The following is a 25,234-nucleotide window of genomic DNA, read 5'->3' on the forward strand; positions in this document are numbered from 1 at the left end:
CAAATGGTGACACAGGACACACTGGGATACCTCTCTATAGTGCACCACTTTTTCCATAGCCACTGCTGCTCTTGGTTGGTATTTGCAGGGCCATTGCAAGCAGCCAAGCATGCATACATCCAAGGGATCTACAAATGTTGGCAGTACATCAGTGAAACTTAGCCTTAGTTTCCTATGTCTACTATACCATCTGTAAAATGAGGAAGATAATGCTACATCACAGCAGTGTAGAAATGATTAATTTTGGCTTATAAAGTGCTAACATTCACCAAAATGCACCCAAAACCTCTAACAACTTGGCAATCCATTGACTCCCAAATTCCCAGCTTATTTTGACAAATGACTCTTGAAAACATTTTTAAACGTTGATAACTACACCGATCCCAGCACAAGTGGAAGATTCGCCTCTGCCTTGGATCATAAAATGAGTCATTTGGAGGCCCACCAAAGCATCATGTTGTGTAAAAATGTTTCTAAAATCTTTGGGCTGGCCCTGTTCAAAGAGATGTGATCACAATGGACAGGAAACAGTAATGTCTCTTGAAGGAAGGGCCAAAAATATTTCACATGCTTGTAAAAATGTACAGTGAGGAATGAGTATTCCCAGGGTGTTTTGTCCATGAGATTATATATACTTAGAGCAAATTGTTGGTGTTTGTTGTGTTTTCATGTTAGCGGACATGAAAATTAAACGTATGCAGACTTTTTTCAATATTATAATCTGAGTGAAATCTTGTTATGGGTTAAGCTAAAGCCTCATTTAAGATTTGATTGGTGTGAAGGCACCCTTCAGTTAACGTAACTGTAAGGAAAAGCCCCCACCTAAAACAAAAGGAATATTTGAACCTGCCCAGGAGCTTTTGCAGAAGTGTGTGTGTGTGTGAGTGAGAGAGAGAAAGAAATTGGCAGAACAGAGGATCGGTGCAAGCCACATGAACAGCCAGAAGGAGCTGCTGCAAGTCTGGTGTCTGATCTTGGAAGAAGTTTGTGGGTCAGGGAGAAGGTTGAAAAGTATGGTTTGTTTTGATGCTGTGAGCAAAGAAGCGGTTTCCTGTTTGATTCCTTCTGTGTTCAGAGACACAGGACTTTGGACTTTCTTTGGAAATTATCAAAACTGTATCAAAGAAACACCTGACTATCTCCAATTTCTACTCCTAACCAGAATCATCCACTAGACCCTAATTTTTTGGCTAGCTGTTTGAATCAAAATAGGTTCAGAGTGGGATCCAGTTTCCAAGGAGTGAGATTGTGAACTAGTATAACTGTTGAACCAAGTTGAAGCAAATGATGGCAGCACTCACAGAAATTAAAGATGGCCAAAATGAATTAAAGCAAGACCTAAAACAAGATCTGGAGGTTTCCCAGAAAAGCCTCAGAGGGACTTGCGGGCTGAGCTGAAATCCCTGTTGGAGCAGCAATTAAAGTGCTTGGACAGACTGGGAAACACAACTGCAACACACTCAGGCTGGAATAGTAGAATGGATGGCCACCAACAAGAAGTTTTTACCAAGAAATAGTGGTGACCAAACCAGGCTTTAGCCAATTTGGAACCTGCTAACCTAGAAGAGTTGAAGCAAGGACTTAAGGAGCTGAAAATTTAGATCCTGAAGGAAATCAAAGGATCACAGACCACAGGGGAAGGCAGCCACCAGGATGAGGACTTATTCAACTCCTTTGGCTGGCTCAAGACTTGATCCTTACAATAGCTTTTTACCCCATTTGTAACCCACAAAGGCCCAGAGGGGAGAGATTGGGTTGTGTCAGCTTGAATAAGGCAAGAGCTATCTCTGAGGGAAGAACTCCTGGGAGGCTTATTTGGCTCAATTAGACATTGTAGCTCAAATTGATGGCTGGAAGGGACTGAAAGGGGGATTACGAGCAGCCAACTTAGGTGACCTGTCATGGCATTCTTGAATGCAAGCCAGACCAAGGAAGGGTTGTATCACCATCTGACCTGTAACACCCTGCTGCTGTAGCTCCCAGCCTGGGATGCTCACAACAACACAAGCATGCTCACAACTAGCCTTCAAGGATGTAGATATCCTAAGTGTCTGGGTGCTAGACAGCCCTGGTTTAGCAGCTCCGACTTCAGTAGCCTGTCTACAACCCCACTGCCCCACTCTGGCTTCCACCAGCCTTGCTTACAACTAGCAAAATGACCTCCACACACTCCTAGTCCCAAATTTCCCCAAGCTGTGTGCCCTGAAGCATCCACTCCTCATTTGGACTACTCAGAGAAATAAGTTTCTTTGCTTGTTTAAAGCGACAAAAGCATGTTGCAGCTTATTAAATAACTGGTGTAAATATGCCCTTCCCTACAACCACAGTACTGAGTTGGTTTATAATAACCATAAAACACATTGATTAACGATAGGACATAAGTTAAGTGATGCCAAGTAAAAGATATAAAAGTGGAGATGGTTATAAGCAAATAAAAGTGAAAACATGCATCTTAAAATCTAAAACTTAATCTAGCGAGGTGCAAACCTTGTTCAAGATGGCTTTTTTTTTCCCCTCAGGACCTTGCACAGCAGTACAAGCTGCTGGCTTCCCTTCCCTAGGTGGAAGATCTTTGACTGAGCAGATTTCTCACCTACATTCAGTTTCCGGAGACTTCAACCAGCGAGGGGGTTGAAGTACCCATCTTTCTCAGCTTGCAAGAGCTCTGGCCTGTTAAGTTTGTCTAGTGATGGATGCATAAATGGCTCTGTCTTTGCTAACAGAATGTTGGGAATCATTAAGAAAGGGATAGCTAATACGACAGAAAATATATTGCCCCTATATAAATCCATAGTATGCCCACATCTTGAATACTGTGTGCAGATGTGGTCATCCTATCTCAAAAAAGATATATTGGAATTGGAAAAGGTTCAGAAAAGAGCAACAACAATGATTGGGGTATGAAACCGCTTCTATCCAAGGAGAGATTAATTAGACTGGGACTTTTCAGCTTGGAAAAGAGACGTCTAAGGAGGGGTATGATTGAGGTCTATAAAATCATGACTGGTGTGGAGAAATTAAATAAGGATGTGTTATTTACTTCTTCACATAACACAAGAACTAGGGGTCAGCAAACAAAATTAATAGGCAGCAAGTTTAAAACAAAAGGAAGTATTTCTTGACACAATGCACAGTCAACCAGTGGAACTCCTTGCCAGAGGATGTTGTGAAGGTAAGACTATAAAAGGGGTTTTTTTTTAACTAGATAATATCATGGAGGATAGGTGCATCAATGGCTATTGGCAGGGATGGTGTCCCTAGCTTTTGTTTGCCAGAAGCCGGGAATAGGCAACAGGGGATTGATCATTTCAGTGATTACCTGTTCTGTTCATTCCCTCTGGGGCACCTGGCATTGGTTGCTGTTGAAAGACAGCATACTGGGCTACATGGACCTTTGGTCTGACCCAGTGTGGTTGTTCTGATGTTCTTATCTCTCTAAGTTCAATGACTTTATTTCAAGAGACAGGATGGTCTCATTGTTCTTCCCTTCCTATAGGCTTCCCATCCTCCTGTATGTAAATAAGGCTTCCATTGTTTTAATTCCACCATGCATAATTTACATATGACAGGTAAATAACTAATGTTCCCTGCTGTCTGGGAGAGACCTGTCTCCCTCTGTTTAGACACAGACTGTAACATCTAAAATTAATGAATATTCATGATTCCCAATAGAGTTAATACATCCATTTTACAATGCTATTAATCACTAGTGTGCCATAGGCTTCCATAAAGCCTCATTCCAATACTTTTATAATACACTAATATAGTATACAATCAGCTGATTATCACTTGAGTTCAGTTCTCTCTTCTCCCCCACCCCACCCCACCTGCATTTTATAGGCCAGTAAATCTTTGAAATGTATTTTTTGAAAAGCAAAACCCAGACCAAGCTTCTCTATCCTGCTGGGATGTGGATCCCATGCTGTCTCTTCCCCCACTTGTTAGATTGATTTGATTACCTTACCTTATGTAAATGGTCCTTCATTGTCTCTGCCTGATGACTGGGTTGGTCAGAAGAGGAAATGCTCATTCCTTTGTCTAGGGCAGACCTGTCTACCAACTCCCCCTGACCTGAGTGGTTTAAACACATTTTAGTCGTCATTCTCATAAAAACCAAAACGCTTAATACGTACCACGTATATACATAATGCAAGAATATTAATGATCAGTGAGTTATTAGTTTTCCAGTGACCTATTACATGATACCTTTTAGATACAGATTATATAACCACACTGAATTAAGGTACACTGAATTGGTCAAGCCAGCTAAAACTCATTACTTGATACCAATGAACCTCTGGCTCTAGGTTTCTCTTAGGGTCACATCTTCCCCCTTACAAAGCTGCAGGAGAATTAGCCAATGACTGAACTGGAAGCAGCAGGTCAGAACTGTCTTACCTGATCAGGGCATCTGCTACCATATTTTTTCACCTTTATATAGAAGAAACCTATTTTTGTCACCTTTTGTCAGTTTACAGTCTCCAGGACATAATATCAGACAATCTATAATTTCATCTACAGATATCAGAGGGGTAGCTGTGTTGGTCTGAATCTGTAAAGAGCAACAGAGGGTCCTGTGGCACCTTTAAGACTAACAGAAGTATTGGGAGCATAAGCTTTCGTGGGTAAGGGCTTATGCTCCCAATACTTCTGTTAGTCTTAAAGGTGCCACAGGACCCTCTGTTGCTCTTTACAGATTCAGACCAACACAGCTACCCCTCTGATATCTGTAGATGAAATTATAGATTGTCTGATATTATGTCCTGGAGACTGTAAACTGACAAAAGGTGACAAAAATAGGTTTCTTCTATATAAAGGTGAAAAAATATGGTAGCAGATGCCCTGATCAGGTAAGACAGTTCTGACCTGCTGCTTCCAGTTCAGTCATTGGCTAATTCTCCTGCAGCTTTGTAAGGGGGAAGATGTGACCCTAAGAGAAACCTAGAGCCAGAGGTTCATTGGTATCAAGTAATGAGTTTTAGCTGGCTTGACCAATTCAGTGTACCTTAATTCAGTGTGGTTATATAATCTGTATCTAAANTTACTGAAATGTTTAACTCTGTAGATAAAGAGCAACAGAGGGTCCTGTGGCACCTTTAAGACTAACAGAAGTATTGGGAGCATAAGCTTTCGTGGGTAAGGGCTTATGCTCCCAATACTTCTGTTAGTCTTAAAGGTGCCACAGGACCCTCTGTTGCTCTTCATCTACAGAGTTAAACATTTCAGTAACATTGATGACAAGTGTGGGGTTAGCTTTCAAATGATATACTACCTGTCACCTTTTAGATAAATATCATGACACCAGTGTGTGAGGTGTAGTGAGTATGTCAGGCCTGACAAGAATTGCTGAGACAGAGTAGTGAATCCCAAATGAGCCTGTATGTCACAGTGACCCAGCTCTGATTTTGCTACACATCAAAGAGGTTTAAAGTTGAAATATTATATAGGAGGTGGGAGAAACCACTGCACAAAGGATACAAGAAATGTAAAGAAGAAAGTGAGCTTTGGAATAAACAGTTAATATCAGGAGCTTTCACTAAGACTTTACTGAAAAAGAGGACACAACACGATTGTTTAAATGAATTTGTGCTTGCTCTTTATTTCACTGGACAACCGCTGTTAATTACAGAGGGACCTATTGACGACGTTGTGTGGCAATACTGTCCAGCAGCAAAAACCCTTCCTAATGCAGACAACTTCACTCGTAAGTATCTGAAAAAAAAAAAAGATGTTTTAGTATCTAAACAGATGGAATGAATTGATAGAACTGTGACGTTTAGTTTTTTTTTTTTTTTTTTTTTTGACTAGTCTCCTGATGCTTTGGACTGTCTGACTCTTGGCCTTTTTTTATTATTTCAAAGAGAATAAACCTGCATTGTTTTGTGTTGATGTGATGTTCACCCCCCCCCCCTCTGCTGATGTCAATTATTGCTGCATTGACAAAATGGCTATGTTTGAAATGTACCATGTAATTTGGGAAAATGTGGCCACAACTAACAGATTCTGCTTCCTACATGGCTAAGTTTGCACAGGAGATTAAACTCCATCAGAAACCAGAGTTGCTACATATTACCTGTCTTGCTCATCTAACAAATGTTGTGTTGTCAGCAGCTACTGCTACAAAAGAAATGAAAGACGTGAAATCTTACATCACTGGATTGGGGGCCATTTTCAAGCATGCGAACAAGCTGAAGGCTTTGTTTTACACAGTGCAAGACAAGTGTAGAGCTGACTGCTGATTACCTAGCCTAGTAGTTCTACATGGGTGGATGAGCTTGCCCTTCGCTGTCCGTCATGTAAATGATGTGTGGGTGGTGCTAATGCATATTCTAGATCACCCAGAGTTGTTTAGTTCTAAAGCAGAAACTCTGAATAGACTGGCCAATAACCAAAATGACTGCTAGATTTTGTTCACCAAGGTAATGTTCATTGTTGAAAACTTGGAATCACTGTGTGACACCCAGAAAACACTTGAGTTTTCTCTGACTACTGCCAACAGGTTTTCCAATACTGACATTTACCGGATCCTGACAACCAAAATCTCAGTTGAATTGAGTACAAAAGCTGAAGAAGAAACATACAGCGAGAGAACCTGCTGTATCCGAAAATCCTTCGGACTCTGGAACACGAGAAAAGCCAAAAAAAGTGTTCAAAACCTTCAACACAATGCTCTGCAAGAAATGGGAGATGACTGTGACCTGTAATCTGAACACCAAAGTGTTTGTTGCTGTTTGGAATGTCATCCAGGCGTAGCACCACTTTCTCAAGGTGAATTTTTTGCAGCAGACTTCTACTATTATGCCAGAGTGTTTCAACCGTTTGCCCCTAAAGATGAAATTCCAAATCTGAAAGGGGAATTTACTACTTACAAATATACCTAACCCTGACAATGTGAAACTGGATGTGTTGGCTTTTTGGAACAGTCATCAAGACATACTTCTCAACTTCAGCCAAGTGGAAAAGAAAGCACCCTGTATCTATTGCTGCAGAACATTTATTTTCAAAGTTGGACTACCTTCAAGACCGCAAGCTCAACATGAGTGAGGACACCCTGAAGAAAATTACATGAGTATACACAAACCAGAATTTCTGGAAAAACAACTGTGAAAGACACAGATACCTTTGTAAATTTAAAAAGTTTCAATTATACTATAGTAAAATATGGTGTATATTCTGAAAGTCCTTTCTTTCTTTCATCCTGGTGTTAGTTTTCCAAAAAAAACCACCTGAAAAATAAAATCTGAAAACACGGAATACTAGTTATGATCTTAAAACTGCTGGACATCTGGGGTTGCAAATATCTTACCCAAGCTAAGGGAGAACTTCTATTGGGTAAAATGCAGGCAGGTTATAGAAAATTGGTGCAGGAAATGTGATGCTTGTATTGCAAAGAAGGGTCCCCCTAAAACTGGGAGAGCCCCTTTGCAGCAGTATCTTGTGAGGGCAGCAATAGTGAGCATTGCCATTGCCATTTTTGGGCTCTTGCCTGATTCAGAGACTAGCAATCAATAATTGCTAGTAGCTATGGACAACTTCACAAAATGGCCGAGACAGTAGCAGGGGCCCTCGTGAATGAATCCTTCACTCTATTTGGAGCCCTGGGTGAGTTAAAGGAGATACTTTGAATCCAAAGTGCTTCAACAGGTCTGTGAGCTTCTAGGGATCCATAAAACTCACCATCCTAACAGACCCAAAGTCTGATGGGATGGTAGAAAGGTTCACTAGGACTTCGGGAGTTCAGTTGGCTACTTTGTGGAACAGAATCAAAGGAATTGGGACCAGGGTATCCCATTCCTTTGGGCTGCTTATCGAACAGCTGTCAATGAGTTCAAAGTGTGTAGCACTCATGGTTGGGTATGAGCTAAGGACCCAGCAAACCTCTTGTATGGAGTTCCTGAAGAGGAACAAAGATCTGGACTATGTAGAAACCCTACAATCCCAAACTGAAAAAAATAATCACTTTTGCTAGGAAAAATTTGAAGATCGCCTCTGACAAAATGGAAAGGTTCTATGATGTAAGGTCATGTGGGGAAACTTTTAAGATGGAACCTGGTCTTGTTCCATAATCCTACAAGAGCCAAGGGTAGGAGCCCTAAACTGGATAAACAGTGGGAGGGACCCTGTACAGTAGTGTCCTACACACAAAGTAGTGTAAAGGAACAGTTGTGTCCCAGGATGAAACCCAAAGTTATCCATAAAAACCATCTAAAGAGGTATCGGGGGACAGGATATCAGCATGACTGCCCCCTGAAACTGAGAATGTATGTGTAGAAGTTGAGGTTGAGAAAGTTGTGAGGGGGCTGTCCTAGCCAGCCAGTTCCACAGAAACAAATAACACACCTTAAGAACATTCTGTAAGGAAGTCCAGGTAGAGAAAAGTCCCAAGAGATTTGGGTGGGAATAAAATTCTTTTGAGTGGGGGATGTGAAACAAGCCTGACAGAAACACGCTGTACATACTTGTAGATAGTTAACCCAATATAATTTTTCATTTGTTAAATTGTTTTTCTTTCTGTTTGGGTCATATAAAGTGTCACCATTTTAAACACCATCAGGCTGATGGGTGGCGTTCTAACAGAGGGCATGGTTATACTGAGAGATATGGTGACTGCCTGAATCACAAACCTTTGAGACTGGATATGAATGTACCCTTCAATTAGAGTAAGGATAAGTTAATCACAAGCCAAAAGGGGTTGTGAACCTGCCTGGGAGTTTTGGGCTTAGTGGTAGGAGAGGCTTTGCTGAGTATTGATTAAATAAAGGTGCCTGGGTGTAGGCAGAAAAGAGAGGTCAAAGCCACACAGAGAACCTGAACAAGCAACTGGAAGCATAGTGTAGGGCCCTGGAAGAAAACTTAGAAAAGTTTTTGGGTTGGGAGACAGGCTGAAAAGAGCCATGAGTGAAAGACGCTGTTTCCTGCTATTTGATTCTTTCTGCGTTCAGAGAGATACAGATGTGTACATCTTTGTAAATGAACAAAACTGCATAAAAAAAAAATCCCTATCACCAATTTTTCCTCCTAACAAACAATTTACTAATTTTTGGCTAGCCGCTAAGGTTAAAAGGAGTGACAGTATTTATAAAGAGCCTGGGGCATCAAGGCATGAGTTTGACATACCATGTGATTTGGATCCTGAACCAGAGGGTGACTTTTGAAAAGTTGCTGTGGGCATAATAAAAGCAAGAAAGCCCCTTTGTGGTCTCTTCTGCCCTCCCACCCCCACCCCGCCCCTGTTTAGGCCTGAAAGGGAATAAAAGATTGTGGTTATTCATCTTGTCACATGTCAGTGTCAAGTGCCAATCCCAAAATACAATTTATAAATATTTGTAACAGTTTTGATCATTTTCCTTTTTAATGATAGAGTCCACATGCTAGTGTAGTGAATCCATATTTTCTATAACAGTACATGCTTAACTTCTTAAAGTTATATATCAGCATAGAAAGTTCATAGCCAATTCTACCAGCTGACTGACTTTTTAGAATTACTAAAAAGGGTCCATAATGGGAGCAGATGGTTGACTCTTGTGAGCTGCCTACAAACCCTGTGTGGGTAGTGCTCAGGGTAGTTTCTAGGAACTGCAGGTTCGATTCTTCTCTGACCTATGCTGGTTTTACGTGAGTAACTCCATGGGCTTCAGGGGAATTAATCCTGATTTCTCAGAAAAAGTGAGAAGAGAATCAGGTCCTAAAAGTGGAGGATGGATGCAAAGAAGCTGTTGTCTGAGAAAGATCACTAGACTGAGGTGGGCAAGAAATGGGAAGAGGGCTGAATTGTAGTCATGAAGGGCCTTTTGATGTAAGGAAGCTACAGCTATAAGGGTGGCAGTGATGGTTTATAGAAAGTGTTCATCTCCCTGAACAGATTGTTTTGATTGTTCCTCTCTGCCTTAAAAATGGAGGCTTGGTTTACTGTTTCTTCCTTTCACAGCTCTAATCCGTCTCTGTGCAGCTTTTCCTTATTTGTGCCTCTTGCTTCACCTACAACAACATTCTATCCTTGTCCCTCTGCTGAACTGAGGATCACCATCACTGCCTCTTCCCATGTTGTTGTCATGTGGTTGTTGGAGGGGCAGCTTCAGCAACAGAGTTTTTGTTCTTGTATTTTGCTTTGCTGGAGGCAGATATGCAGAGGAACCTTCTAAACTCAGTTTTAGGCTGCTCCAATTCTGTAGGAGGAATGCGATCAGGGGAAAATAATATCACTGCTCAGTCACGGTGTGCGGCATGTGATAGGCTATCCAAATACATAGCTGCAGGGAGGATGTTGACTTTTTTGTTCTTTGACTAGGAAAGGATTTTAAAGTTTCTTAATCTCACTATAAGAAAATCATTCTATTCTGTCATATGATGTTAAGGTTGCCAACTTTCTAATTGCACAAAACTGAACACCCCTTCCCTGCCTCTTCTCTGAGACCATGCACCTGCTTGCTCCATCCCCCCTCCCTCTGTCACCTTGCTCTTCCCAGTGAGGTGACAAAATTTGCAGAGGATACAAAACTACTCAAGATAGTTAAGTCCCAGGCAGACTGTGAAGAGCTACAAAGGGATCTCACAAAACTGGGTGACTGGGCAAAATAATGGCAGATGAAATTCAGTGTTGATAAATGCAAAGTAATGCACATTGGAAAACATAATCCCAACTATACATATAAAATGATGGGGTCTAAATTAGCTCTTACCATGCAAGAAAGATCTTGAGTGGTAACACCACCCTCAGCAAGTTTGCAGATGACACTAAACTGGGATGAGTGGTAGATATGCTGGAGGATAGGAATAGCATACAGAGGGACCTAGACAAATTAAAGGATTGGGCAAGAAGAAATCTGAGATTCAACATGCACAAGTGCAGAGTCCTGCACTTAGGACAGAAGAATCCCATGCACTGCTACAGACCAGGAACTGAGTGGCTAGGCAGCAGTTCTGCAGAAAAGGACCTAGGGGTTACAGTGGACAAGAAGCTGGATATGAGTCAGTGTGCCCTTGTTGCCAAGAAGCCTAAAAGCATTTTGAGCTGTATAAGTAGGAGCATTGCCAGCAGATCGAGGGACGTGATCATTCCCCCCGTTCGGCATTGGTGAGGCCTCATCTGGAGTACTGTGTCCAGTTTTGGGCCCCACACTACAAGGAGGATGTGGAAAAATTTTAATGAGTCCATTGGAGGGTAACAAAAATGATTAGCGGGCTGGAGCACATGATTTATGAGGAGAGGCTGAGGGAACAGGGATTATTTAGTCTGCAGAAGAGAAGAATGAGGGGGGATTTGATAGCTGCTTTCAACTACCTGAAAGGGGGTTCCAAAGAAGATGGATCTAGACTGTTCTCAGTGGTAGCAGATGACAGAGCAAGGAGTAATGGTCTCAAGTTGCAGTGGGGGAGGCTTAGGTTGGATATTAGGAAACATTATTTCACTAGGAGGGTGGTGAAGCACTGGAATGGGTTACGTAGGGAGGTGGTGGAATCTCCTTCCATAGAGGTTTTTAAAGTCAGGCTTGACAAAACCCTGGCTGGAATGATTTAGTTGGGGATTGGTCCTGCTTTGAACAGGGGGTTGAATTAGATGACCTCCTGAGGTCCCTTCCAGCCATGATATTCTATGATCTTGGAGACATTGGATAGTTCTCTGAAAACATCTACTCAATGTGCAGTGGCAGTTAAAAAAGCGAACAGAATTTTGGGACAAAGGGAAAGGGATAGATAAGAAGACAGAAAATATCATAATGCCTCTATATAAATCCATGGTACGCCCACATTTTGAATACTGGGTGAAGATGTGGTCACCCCATCTCAAAGATATATTGGAAATGGTTCAGAAAAGCCCAACAAAAATGATTGGGGTATGGAACACCTTCCATATGAGGAAAAATTAATAACACTGGGACTTTTCAGCTTGGTAAAGAGACGACTGGGGGGGGGGGGAATATGCTAGAGGGCTATAAAATCATGACTTGTGTGGAGAGAGTAAATAAGGAAGTGTTATTTACTCCTTCTCATAACACAAGAACTAGGGGTCAGCAAATGAAATTAATAGGCAACAAGTTTAAAACAAAAGGAAGTATTTCTTCACACAATGCACAGTCAACCAGTGGAACTCCTTGCCAGAGGATATTGTGAAGGCCAAGACTATAATAGGGTTAAAAAAAAAAACTAGATAAGCTCATGGGGGATAGGTCTATCAATGGCTATTGGCTAGGATGGGCAGGAATGCTGTCCCTGCGCTCTGTTTGCCAGAAGCTGGGAATGGGCGACAGGATGGCTCACTTGACTATTACTTGTTCTATTCATTCCCTCTGGGGCACCTGGCATTGGCACTGTCAGAAGACAGGATACTGGGCTAGATGGACCATAAGTCTGACCCAGTCTGGTTGTTCTTAGGTTCTTATCTATTTAATATTTATTGTGGCAAGTGGATGTTCTTGCTTGAAATCTCACCCTCACTCACTTTCACCGGGCTGGGCAGGGGATTGGGATGTAAGCTCTGGGGTGGGGCCAGGGATGAAGGGTTTGGGATGTGGGAGAGGGCTCCGGGCTGGGGCAGGGAGTTACGGTGTGGGGGGTGAAGACTCTGGCTGGGGGTGGGGCTGGGGATGAGGGGTTTAGAGTGCAGGTGGGGCTCTGGGCTGGGGCCAAGGGATTTGGAGTGTGTGTGTGGGGGGTGGGCTCTGGGTTGAGGATGGGGATTTGGAGTGAAGGTGGGGGCTCAGGGCTGGGGATTGGGGTGCCGGGTCCCAGTGGCGCTTACCGCGGTTCCCAGGCCTCTTGCTCTTCTTAAGCATCCTGTAGGTTTTCTAGAGCAAGGGCTAGAGAGTCTGAGGGTATTTTGCAAATTGGTTACAAAGTCCAAAATGTTAGTTCCTAGAGAAGATGTAACTCCTTCCCATTGCTGCTTCACCAACTATAATGGCCCTGTAGTGGGGCAGCTGAATCCACTCCCACAGAAGAGGGGTTAAAAGGCAACCCTGGAGAGGGCTGCAGCAGGGAAAGGCTAGGATGATTGGGGGAGGAGCCACATCTGGGGCCATGCCCCAATCAGGCCACAGCTGGCCCTACAAAAGGGCTGTGAGCCAGGAGCTCAAACACAGATTCTTTCCAGCTTCTGAGAGAGGAGGACTGGGCTGGCTGGGAGTTGAGAAGGGTACCTGAGGTGGAGCAGTGCTGGGGAAGAGCAGAGGGAGTTAGGGAGCTCTAGCCTGGTAAAACCCCAGGCTGCAGGCCTTGCTAAAAGGCCAAAAAGGTAGTGGGGCTGGAAAGTGCCAGGAAGTTAGTTCCTGACTCTGTAAGGATGTCGGTGGGCCAACCTACCCTGGCAAAAATGTCTGCCAATGCCCGGCTCATGCTTTTAGTCCTGGTGTTGCTTAGAGCTACCGTTTAAGAGATGTGGCCTCAGCGCCACCATATACTGCTCTGTAGGGATGTTGTACCCAAAGCAGGCCCTTTCAAATTTTTCTAAGAAGGCCTCTGTATCATCACCTCCCTTGTATGTGGGGAATTTCTTGGAACGGGGAGCGGTACCTGGAGGAGGACTACTGGGGCTACCTCATTGACCCAGCTTAGCCCTTTCCAGCTCTAAGCGTTTCAGCTCTATCTCCACTTCTAAGCGAAGTCCATTCCTTTTGGGGGAATCTCAGGTCCCCCAACCCCTCCCTGAATTTGTCATGGAGCTGGATGTCTGGGCTTGATCTGGGTCTGTCTTCTCCGTGGTGTGCTGCTTTGGGAAGACTGCGGTCAGGCACCAAAACCCTAAAGCAACCAACCTCATGCACAGGACTGCCCTACTCTAGCCTAGCTATTTCATTGCCACATAGCTTGAAAAGAAACTGAAAAAACCTTACTTGTTGGACTCCCTGGCTTTGCAGGCTGAACTCTTTGTGTGCCTGTTCCCCCTCAGGCAGCAAAGAAAAGAAAGAAAGTGGGGGGGAGAAACCAACTCCCTAGCTTTGCAGGCTACCAAAAGGAAAAATGTGTTCTTCTAAAATCTTGGTCTGTGCTTCTGGTTCAAAATGATCCCACCACTCTGCCACCATGTCAGAGCTGATTCCCCACTCTGGCACTTCAAGTGCAGAAGGTGGGGGCCCGCAAGAACTCTAAAATTTAATACTTGCCACTCCAGGCTTGTATTAAACTCCCAAGGTTACAGCTTCTCTGACCTTGGATTGATAGATGTTGCCACCACCCAAGTGCAGAACCCCTCAGAGACCAGGAAGGCGCACTTGGGAATTCCTTCCTGTGGGGTATCCTTAAGCTCTTTCATCCCCCTTCCAGGGAAGAGCTGAGAAGGGGGGGAGGGGGAAGGGAAGAAATCAGCTGTTGCCATCAGCTAATTAAAAAAGTGCACAAACCTCTTAAGACAAATCCAATTCTGTTCTTAAAGGTAAATTTTATTAAAAATAAAAGAAAGAAAATACATCTGAGAACTCAGGATATTGCTAGATTTTTAAAGAGCAAATACAAGGATTAAGCACCAAGAATAGCCTTCTTGAGGTCCATCTTAAAGGGTACAAACAAAACTAAAGCACCTGGGGTTAGCATAAAGGAATCCACAAGCCATAAAGAATTGAGAGAAACCTAATTGCGTCTTCCTAGACATTTCCAAATCTATTTTCATATCTGGGGTTTCAAATGAGTAGTTTCTAGGTATGATACTAATGATTTTTCATACCTGGCCCAAGCTTCTTACAACATAACTGCTGTCCTGTCCCCCTCTCCCCAGGAGAACCACAACAGACAGACAAAGGGGAAGATTTTTCCTCAATTTTAAAAAGTTCTAGCCTTCCCATTGGCTCTTTTGGTCAGGTGCCCACTCATTTCCTTTATCTATGCATAGCAATGAGATTTTTAAACCATTTACAGGTAAAGCAAGTAGAGAACAGCAACTAAGAGGGATTTTATAGCTAACTGGCTGGCTGTCTGTAAAAGGGAACTATCCCCTCCCCCTTCATTTATCACACATGCACATCACTGATGTGCCATATTGTTACAGGAAGTGGTAGGAAAAAAGATCTTAACCAACCAGAGAATGTTGGAATGGCACAGTGAATTACACACAACTTGTTGTAGGAGTTGATAATATCCTGCCAGACTTTCAATTATTGACCTGAAAGTGGACCTGTGATGTGTTTATTTTCTTATGCACTTTATTTGACTGGTTAATAGCACCAGAATATAGCAGAAATGTGTTTATGCACGCAGACTGGTTCTATTTAGCAGTATATAGAGCAGATTGGATGGTCTCCTCATCTCAGATTATAAAATGACATCTGACCACCTGCAAGCTCACAAATGCCTTATCTATATGAGAAAAGTTGCACTAGTGTAACTAAACTGATTTAGCACTGATTTAGTTATTGGTGCAAACCCCATAAATTACTGACATTCTAAATTTAATGTAAGTAAGGTTTAATCCAGGGGGTTGCACTGGTAAAACTGGATGAATTATAAATTGATTTAGTTACTCAGACATAGATGAATGCAGAGTTTCTATTTGATTATGAGGGACAATATGGATGCTAACAATGAGGTGGCAGGCTGGCTGCAGTTAAGACCAGGCAACATGAACCTGGCACTTTTTGTTTATGCTGACCACATTGCCTTGTCGAATGGCTGGAGCAAAGAATGTGGGAGAAGTCGGTTGCAGAGTTTGTGGTACATACTCAGTAGTTGCATCCCATAGGAAGAACAAAGAGTTGGATGACCAGCTAGCTCAGTTATTCTGACAAGATTGAGTGGGTTTGTCCACACATGGTGGAAAGCAAGCCATGTTTAAACTGTGTGTTTGGCTGAAAACAGACTATGAATTGGTTATAAACATAGCAAAATTGCTGTGTAGACAAACCCCCAGCTTCACACCTTCAAGTCAGTAGGCGTAATAGATTTTTTTTCCTACTGTCAGTTTCATAGGAATCATGTATAAGAATGTTACCACAAATTTACCACAGAATCTCCCGTATGGTAAATTCTCTACTTTGGTGTGCATTTAATACAAATACTGTAGCTTTATTTATTGGAAACAATTGCTCACTACAACTGATTAAATACTGGATAATCAAAAACATGATTCAAATGTTGGAACAATCACATTTATATTTTAATATATTTAATCGGTCCCCCAAGTTAACACCTTTTCAAATCACAAAATTACAAACATACTGTGAAGGCGTGTACTGCCCCTTTAAGGACCAGTCTGGCGCTCATAGAAAGAGTAGTCTGAGTGCAATGAAAATTCCCTGTTCTGCCTTAGTGACCTATTTAAACAGGAAGAGGAACCTGAGTCAGGGGGCAGAGACTAGATGTTGCACTACTAGGAAGAGGTGTTGATGTCTCTCCAACTTCCTGAGGGCTGGTCTGATCAGACCTGGAGACTCTTGTTTTGGGCTTTTAAGGTTTGGGAGTTCTGAACCTTAATCCTGAGGTAAGGGCCTTTTAAACTGTTTTCCAAGTGTTCCTTTCATGGGGCTTAATTTAAAAGGGGGACATACTTATGTTAATTAGGGTGTTCTGAGCAAGCACGCTTGTTGGCACCTAAGTAGGATAAAGTTGGATGAGGTGTACCTGCAGTACCGCACCTGGACATGAGGCAAGGCATTCTGTGGCTCACCTTGCTACGGTGACGTAGTACTGTTCCCTTGGGAGCCCCCTTCTGTCAAGACGGGTCATGGAGGACATCCTAGAAGCAACAGCAAGCAGATAATGATGGAAACCACCAGGTTCAGGAGGCACCATTCAACTCCTGCAAGAAGCACAGCTGGCAGAGCAGGAGTGGAACCGACAGCTCCAGCTAGAAATGGCCCTATTTATCCAGCGGACTGCTGGATTAGGGACCAGCCTGGATGACATCTACCAGAGACCCATTTTGACCAGTTATGATGACCCGGAGGCCTATTTGACAGTGTTTGAGTGGATTGCTACTACCATCAGCTGGGAGAGAAATTCCTGGGCAGTGCTACTGGTCCCTCTACCAATGGTGAGATGTAAGCAGCTTCCAGGATAAAACCAAATCATATAAGGCACTGAAGACATCTGTAATGGACCAGGTTGGCCTCTCCCGAGAAGCATATTGACCGAGGTTTCAGGCAGAACCCTTTCCTATGTATATCCACCCACGTGTGATAGTCCAGTGACTCCAGGATCTGGCTTCTCATTGACTACATAAGAATGGCTGTACCGGGTCAGACCAAAGGTCCATCTAGCCCAGTATCATGTCTACTGACAGTGGCCAATGCCAGGTGCCCCAGAGGGAGTGGACCAACAGGCAATGATCAAGTGATCTCTCTCCTGCCATCCATCTCCATCCTCTGACAAACAGAGGCTAGGGACATCATTCCTTACCCATCTTGGCTAATAGCCATTAATGGACTCAACCACCATGAATTTATCCAGTTCTCTTTTAAATGCTGTTATAGTCCTACCCTTCACAATCTCTTCAGGTAAGGAGTTCCACAAGTTGACTGTGCGCTGCGTGAAGAAGAACTTCCTTGTATTTGTTTTAAACCTGCTGCCTATTAAGCATTAGAAACCAAGAGTATGAGGAACTAATGTACTGGTATTGCTTAAGGACAATACTGTCTGTCCTCCCAGACCCAAGCTTCTATCACAGCTGGGAGGATAAGCAGATATTGCTTGAGGACAATGTCTGTTAGTTCTCCCATGATCTTGATCTCTGGTGCCAGGATCCAAAGGTGCAGGTCTAGAACCTGAGCCTGAGGGCACCCTGGATCTCTGACATTCCTTTGTTGCCCCCATGGGAGACGAACGCAGCAAAATCTTGCCAATCCACAGGAAGTCCTATCAGCACAACCAAGGCCTGCGGCTGCCTGATTGGCTTGCTTTTGCTGCTTAAGCCAGGAAGTGACCTCACTGGGCTGTCCAAGCAACTGTGCAGACTACCTGCTGCTGCCACATTGGACCCTGCTCTTGCCTGCCTACTGCAATCCACATCCAACCCTGTTTCTGATTCTTGCTGTGCTCCTGGTTCTTGCCTTGCCCCTGCCCTCACTCCTCGCTCCCACCGTGCTTCTGCTTCAAGCCTGATCCTTGCCTCTCCTCTGGTTCCTGCCCTTAGGCCTTGCTCCTGACCACTGCCTACCATTCCTGGCTCTGACTTCTGCCCCTGGCTCAATTCTTGGCTGTGGCATTTGGTATCTGACCCTGGCTTTGATTCTTGGTTCTGACTCTGGCTGTACCCCACCTCTGGTATTTGGCAGCTGACTGTTTGACCCCCCCCACTTCTGTTCACTGATACAGATGCCTGCTTTGCCCACTAGACCTGACTGCTGCTCTGACCACCAGGCCAGACCACCTAAGTCTTGGTTCTTAACAAGTTACTTGGAACCAAGTGGAACCAATACCCCCTATGTAGTATTGGAATGGAGTAGGTGGGCTTGCCACTTTCTAATGGTCTTCCCTTAGCACTAGAATCACAGTAACAAGTTAATCAACTCTGGACCAAGAATTTTAGCATTATGACCCAAGTGACTCAGGTGGTAGCAGTCGTTCCTTGAACAACTTGCTCTCTTCCCGAGACAAGTGGGCATGCTCCAGGCTCCTGGAGGACCTTCCTCATCCGAGCTGGTTCCTGCAGTCTCCCTACCTGAATACTTCGGTGATCACCAGAAGTTTCAGGAATTTTGGAACCAGTTTTTTGCTTTTCTTACTTAATCTTCACACATATCCCGTGGACCAGGAGAAGGTAGTACTGGTGGTAAGCCTACTTTCGGGTAAAGCCCAGTCCAACACTTCCCCTCTCTTGGAGCAGGGCAGCCCTGTTTTGACCAACTGGGATGCTTTCTTACAAGCCTTCTCTGCTATATTTGACAACCTGCATTGAGTTCATACTGCTGAAGTGGCATTGTGGAATCTTTGGCAAGGATGGTGACCCATCTCCACACACAAGTCACTCACTTTCAGTGAGATTGGCATAAAGAAACAGATACTATATCAATCTCTAGTCCCCTTCCTAATTCTAAACTGCTCCCAAAGAACTTGAAGCAAATGCTGATATCGATTCTCTGCTGCCTGGCAGATATCATACCTTTCAGGTCAGTCAACATCTTGCTGGAAAACTGAGATCGGTATCTTAAACAAAGCCTTGAACCAAAACTGGCTAGATTAAGTTTTAGACTTTTAGATGCATGTTGTCACTCTTATTTGCCTTGTAACCATTTCCAACTTCATTTCTTATCCTTAATTCACTTAAAACCCTATCTTATTTTGTTAATAAACTTGTTTTATATTTTAATCTAAACCAATCCAGTGCTTTGTTTAAATTGAACCATTTGGTAATGCCAATTAAGGTATCAAACAGTTGACTATTACCTCTGTGTAGAGCAACAAACCTTTAATATCTGAACTGTCCAGGAGAGGGCAATGTAGAACACACCTTTTTGGCAAAATTCAGGACTGGAAGTGAGTTGGGATCACTCTGCAACATAGCCACTCTATGAACTTCATACCCTCATATCTCAATGTCTGTATTTTAACCCATCAACCTTTTACCCCCAATCGGGGATATTGCAGATTATGTATTCCTTATGCCATGCGATCTTAAACCAAACTTTGCACCCTCAATAATATTCCCTGATAACCAGAAACTTCTATGCGCAAACTCTGTTCACTTTTTTTTTTTTAACATCATCTTAACAAAAGCTGGTGAAAGCCAGTGGGAGACTGGTGTGTTGCTGGCAGGCTGCTGGGGTCAGAGCTGCCCGACCAGAGTTGCAGCTATACACTGACACTCAGGGTACATCTACACTACAGGGGGGAGTCGATTTAAGATACGCAAATTCAGCTACGTGAATAGCGTAGCTGAATTCGACATATCGCAGCCGACTTACCCCGCTGTGAGGACGGCGGCAAAATCGACTTCTGCGGCTTTCTGTCGACGGCGCTTACTCCCACCTCCGCTGGTGGAGTAAGAGCGTCGATTCGGGGATTGATTGTCGCGTCCTGACGGGACGCGATAAATCGATCCCTGAGAGGTCGATTTCTACCCGCCGATTCAGGCGGGTAGTGTAGACCTAGCCTCAGAGTGTATTCTGCATGCTGGTAGGCTGTTTGTGAGGTTGGGAGCTATGACAGCAAAGCATTGTGAGGCACTCAAGATTGCGGGGCAGGAGGTGACAACCCCTTCCTGGTCTGGATTGCACCTGGGAATGTGACAGACCCCACTTCAGAATTTAAACAAATGCCTCTTTTGGAGCACTTTCCCCTCTGGTCCACTCATACTCTACTCAAGAGCTTATTAAGGGTAACACAAATGGAGCTCCAACAGAAGCAACCCCAGTACTACCCCCATCCAAGTTGTAGGATTATAGATCAGAGGGGAAAGGGGACCCTCAGGTGTGGCTGCTAAACTGCCTTTTTGCTCTACATTTCTGATGCAGCCTGACTGTGGCGAAGCTCCACTGTACTCTGGCCTCCTTGAGACCCCATTTTCCAAGGTCATGCCCTGCAAACTATTGCCTGAATAAGAGGACCTAGTCCCATACCCAGGGCTCCTTTTGGCAGCTGCTTCCCAGCAGCATGGAGCTGCAAAGGAAGCTCTCTTTCCATTTGAACATAAACTCCTATTGCCTGTCCCGTCACTCCCCGCACTGCAGATCCCAGGTCACCTTTGGCCCAGGCCCTCCACCCCCCTCAAGAACATGGCTCATAACATTAGCTGATAGTATCACAGGATTCACTGGTCTGTGCACAGTAACCTCTGCATCAGTCTCCAAACTGCCTCTTCCAGAATCATGTCCAGAAAACTTATGGGAGTGTAGCCAATTAGTTAACTTTATCATCCATTTATCATTGTATTATGTGATATGTCAGTTTATATGCTATTTCATATATAATCAGTGTATGCTAAATAGATTTAAGTTGTAGGATTATAGAAGTATAGGAGTGATACGTATGAAATTCAGTGTTGATAAATGCAAAGTAATGCACATTGGAAAACATAATCCCAACTATACATATGAAATGATGGAGTCTAAATTAGCTGTTACTACTCAAGAAAGATCTTTGAGTCATTGTGGATAGTTCTCTGAAAACATCCACTCAATGTGTAGCAGCAGTCAAAAAAGCGAACACAATGTTGGGCATCATTAAGAAAGGGATAGATAAGACAAAATATCGTATTGCCTCTATATAAATCCATTGTACACCGACATCTTGAATACTGTGTGCAGATGTGGTCACCCCATCTCAAAAAGGGTATATTGGAATTGGAAAAAGTTTCAGAAAAGGGCAACAAAAATGATTAGGGTTATGGAACAGCTTCCGTATGAAGAGAGATTAATAAGACAGACTTTTCAGCTTGGAAAAGAGGCCACAAAAGGGGGATGTGAGAGAGGTCTATAAAATCATGACTGGCGTGAAGAAAGTAAATAAGGAAGTGTTATTTACTCCTTCTCATAACACAAGAACTAGGGGATACCAAATTAAATTAATAGGCAGCAGGTTTAAAACAAACAAAAGGAAGCATTTCTTCATGCAATGCGCATAGGCAACCTGTGGAACTCCTTGCCAGAGGATATTGTGAAGGCCAAGATTATAAGTGTCCAAAGAAGAACTAAATAAATTAATGGAGGAATAGGTCCATCAATGGCTATATGTTTGCCAGAAGCTGGGAATGGGCGACAGGGCATGGATCACTTCATGGTTACTATTCTGTTCATTCCCTCTGGGGCACCTGGATTGGCCACTGTTGGAATACAGGATACGGAGCTAGATGGACCTTTGGTCTTACCCAGTATGGCTGTTCTTATGTGATGAGTGTGTGTTAGGTATATAAGTAACCCATGGATGAAATGCAATGCCTACAGATGGAGACCTTTAAGATTTTAGCTTAGCCATACTAGGCCATAGATTTAAGAATGCTTAATATGAGTGAGTAACATAGGAATAATCCCATGCCTGTAAGGTCACAGGCTTACTGCATAAGATGTGCTAATAGGTGAGGTTACAGAAAAATACATTGCAAAAACTGCAAATGTATTGTCTGAGACCACAAGACACCTGATTGTAACTTCTTAAAATGTCTGTCCTGACTGCAAGATACAAGGCATGCATAAATGCTATTGAGAATAAGAGGAACTATGAACAGCCTATGAAAAACAGGGCACCCCTGGGATTCATGCATTGTGAAAGTACAGATAAGGGACAGAAGGCTGACACCTTCATGCATATGCATAAGGTGTTAGGCGTGGTCAGAATTACAATTACAGAATTACCCTGGCTGGGTAAGAATGGGAAGATCCAAGGGATGACCCCACAGGAAACCCTAGCAGGAACCATCCCTCTGGCAATGATCATCTATTGAGAGGTCCATCAGATGCTAGAATATCACTGAGGATGTGAGTATGACTACAATTATAATTATTGCATAGATTTTTATAGGATTTCCATATGCATGGGTAGTTGTCACTTTACTGCTAAATTACATTTATGTCATGGAAGTCATGGACTCTGACATCCAGAGACCTCTGTGACATTCTTTGCTTCAGCCCCAGGGGCTGCGGGACTCTAGAGCTGGCAGCCAGTAGGGTCCTAGCAGAGTTCCAGTGACAGGTGATAGTAGTGACAAGTGATGGGTGGGCTCCTTGCAAGGTTCCAGCAACAGGTGACCGACTCCTGAGGGGGCCCTCCTTAGCATTCCAGTGATGGGCAACAGCCTTGTGCGGGGAGGGTACAGGGGGACAGGCTGAGCGGCTGGGGGTGTCCCGTTTTCTCTTCATGAAATATGGTCACTCTGCAGCTCCCAGCTGCTGTGGGTGGAGTGGGGAACCCCACAGCTCCAAGCCACCACAGTGGTGGGGGAAACCATGGAGCCACAGCAGCAAAAGTTACAGTTTCAGTGAATTTATGTTTATTGCCTGTGACATGTCCATGACTTTTACTAAAAATAACCAATACAAAAATCTTAGCCTTACTTATTGCTTTAATAACACCTATAGTACAGATAAGTCTTTGTACTTGTGATTGTGTCTGTAGTCATTATCCTTGGACTTCATGTGTTCCTGGAGCCATTAAATTTGAGAGAAGCATCAGAGGCAATTTCATTCTGAGCTTGAAACTGTAGCAACCAGAGCTGAACCCAACGTGGTGTAATATACAACATCACCAAATTCACTTTAAATAAAATAAAAGGCTACAAGAGGAAGAAAAAGCCTCCTTCAGCTGCGCCATCTATGACTGCAGCCATCTTCACAGGAAGAAGTAAGAACTATTTTATCTCTGGCTCCCTGACCAGATAGACTTTTGTTTTGGACTTTTAAGTTTTGGGAGTTCTGAATCTGGGTCCTGAGGTAAGAGCCTTTAACCAGTTTTCTAGGTGAGTGCAGTTCTGGTTGCCCCATCTCAGAGAAGATATATTAGAATTGGAAAAGCTGTAGAGAAGGGCAACAAAAATTATGGGTATGGAACAGCTTCCACATGAGGAGAAATTAAAAAGACTGGGGCTCATTTTAGAAAAGAGAGGACTAAGTGGGGATATGATAGAGGTCTACAAAATCATGACTTGTGTAGAGAAAGTGAATAAGGAAGTGTTATTTACCCTTTCACATAACACATGGGACTCTATTGAGCAGGGATCACCTAATTAAATTAATAGGCAGGATGTTTAAAACACCCATAAGGAAGTACTTCCTCACACAACACACAGTCAATCTGTGGAACTGGTTGCCATGGGATGCTGTAAAGACCAAACATATAAGTGGGTTAAAAAAGAATTACGTAATTTCATGGAGGATAGGTCCATCAATGGCTATTAGCCAAGATGGTCAGAGTGCATCCCCATGCTCTGGAGTTACCTAAACCTCCAACTGCCAGAAACTAGGCCTGTACAACTGGGGATGGATCACTCCAAATTGCCCTGTTCTGTTCATTACCTCTGAAGCATCTGGCACAGGTCACTGTTGGAAGACAGGATACTGGGTTGGATGGCCCATTGGTCTGACTCAGTATGGATGTTTTTATGTTACTTTCTCCATTCATGGGGCTTCATTAAGAGGGAGACAGACCTGTGTTAGTGTTTTGGTTTTTCATTAGTCTGATCTGAACAAGCACACTTGTTGATACCAAGGTAAGAAAGTAGGGTGAGGTGCATCTGCAATAGCACACCTGGCTACAAGGGAGTGCATAGGGTGATCTACCCCTGTATACATACTGTGACAAAGTTCCTCCTCTATCTTGGTGGGTCCTGTGCTTTTTGGCAGATTTTCTTGCTTCAGAGATTCACCATGTGAGTTGGGGAACAGCCCAGAGACCTTCTCCTCTGGAAGAACCCACAGTCCAGGTCAATTGGGAGGTTTGGGGGGAACCCAGGCCCTCCCTCTACTCTGGGTTCCAGCCCAGGGCCCTGTGGACTGCAGCTGTCTATAGTGCCTCCTGTAACAGCTGCATGACAGCTACAACTCCCTGGGCTACTTCCCCATGGCCTCCTCCAAACACCTTTCTTATTCTCACCACAGGACCTTCCTCTTCATGTCTGATAACGCTTGTGCTCCTCAGTCCTCCAGCAGCTCCTTGCATCTCTTGCTCCCAGCTCTTCACACTCACACCACAAACTGGTGTGAGCTCCTTTTTAAAACCCAGGTGCCCTGATTAGCCTGCCTTAATTGATTCTAGCAGCTTCTTCTTAATTGGCTCCAGGTGTCCTAATTAGCCAGCCTGCCTTAACTGGTTCTAGCAGGTTCCTGATTACTCTAGTGCAGACCCTGCTCTGGTCACTCAGGGAACAAAAAACTACTCCTCCAGTGACCAGTATATTTGCCCTCTACCAGACTCCTGTACCCCACTGGTCTGGGTCAGTCACAATACATAAAAAGTTTCCATCACAATGTGCAGTGAATGATAGAAAAAAATCTACACACAAACGCAAATGAACAAATAAGAGGGAAAAATAAGACTGGTCACTCTGACAGTATTGGTTTACCATGTTATGTCGTATTTACTTCCTGTTTAACAGTTACTCTTTTGACTATACTGTGTGTGTCTGTTATTCCTTGGGAGTATCCAACTATTTGGCAAATAACTCAAATTCTAACCACAGGGTAACTTTTCCTTCCAAGCTGCCTTGCTGATCTTGCCAGGAAGGAGAGAGGGGAGTGGAGGCCCTGCCAATTAATGTTATATGGGAAGAGAATAAGGAAGTTAACTCCTGCTGCGCTGGAGGCAGGATTCAGATAAACCCAGGCCTGTCTATCAAAATCCATAAGGAGATTGGCATTAAAGGAGGTAACCAGGTGCATAGGAG

The 25,234-nt window shown here is 43.6% G+C and overlaps 1 long non-coding RNA gene across 1 annotated transcript in view; it reads right to left on the minus strand.

Annotated features, from left to right (window-relative positions):
- Positions 1 to 5,609: 5,609 nt before the first annotated feature.
- The window catches only part of LOC117874927, a 69,073-nt gene continuing 49,448 nt past the window's right edge, over positions 5,610 to 25,234 (minus strand). Inside the window, exon 3 of the long non-coding RNA XR_004645119.1 lies at positions 5,610 to 5,712. This is a non-coding gene — a long non-coding RNA (uncharacterized LOC117874927). The remainder of the gene's footprint in view (positions 5,713 to 25,234) is intronic.

Source organism: Trachemys scripta, chromosome 3 (genome assembly GCF_013100865.1).
Source record: "Trachemys scripta elegans isolate TJP31775 chromosome 3, CAS_Tse_1.0, whole genome shotgun sequence".
NCBI lineage: Eukaryota > Metazoa > Chordata > Testudines > Emydidae > Trachemys > Trachemys scripta.